Below are 743 nucleotides of genomic sequence, written 5' to 3' on the forward strand. Positions count from 1 at the left end.
TGTGTGTGTGTGTGTGTGTGTCACTCATCTAGAGATGAACCGAATCGCTTCAAAACTCCTGCTCAATTCTTCAATCTAACCCGAGGCGAATTAAAGTCGACTGAGTTGACATTGTTCTGCTGTAGTTTGTAATGCTTCATTTCATTAATCAGCACGAGTCACATGTCGTAAACATGATAAAACTACATGCTGTTTAGACTTTTGGTGTTACCGCATTAATGCTGTGGATCGTATACTCATTTCTTCAGTGCTGAATTCTGCACGACTCTGTTACGCTACTACCATCTGGTGCTGAATATTTCACTGTCTTGCTTTACGATTAAAATCTGCATGTTTCACGTTTGTTTCTAACTGTGATACATTAAAGAAAGTTCCACAAAGCCGCCGCGGTCCCGTGTGTTTCATCAGAGGGCAGAGTTCAGGAGTGAGCAAACGAGCAGTGCTAATCATTACAGCACATGAATCCAGAGCATCGTTTGCCTGAATAAGAGAACCAAGCGAGGAAGCTGGTTGCAGAAATAATCGTTATTTTTGTGAAAAAGATTTTTAATTTAGAGGTAAACTAAAACCACAACTTTATTGTTTTTTATGAGCCGTCATGATTTTGCCAAGTATATATTTATATTAATAAAGTAAATAACTCAAGCCCGTAGCGATGAGAAATACATATAGTTATGATGGGGTTGAGGTTTTTCACTCAAAAAGGCCACTGCTCCTCATGTGCCATATATGGCAGCAACAAC

Source organism: Sinocyclocheilus grahami, unplaced genomic scaffold, assembly GCF_001515645.1.
Source record: "Sinocyclocheilus grahami isolate Dianchi unplaced genomic scaffold, SAMN03320097.WGS_v1.1 scaffold3038.1, whole genome shotgun sequence".
NCBI lineage: Eukaryota > Metazoa > Chordata > Actinopteri > Cypriniformes > Cyprinidae > Sinocyclocheilus > Sinocyclocheilus grahami.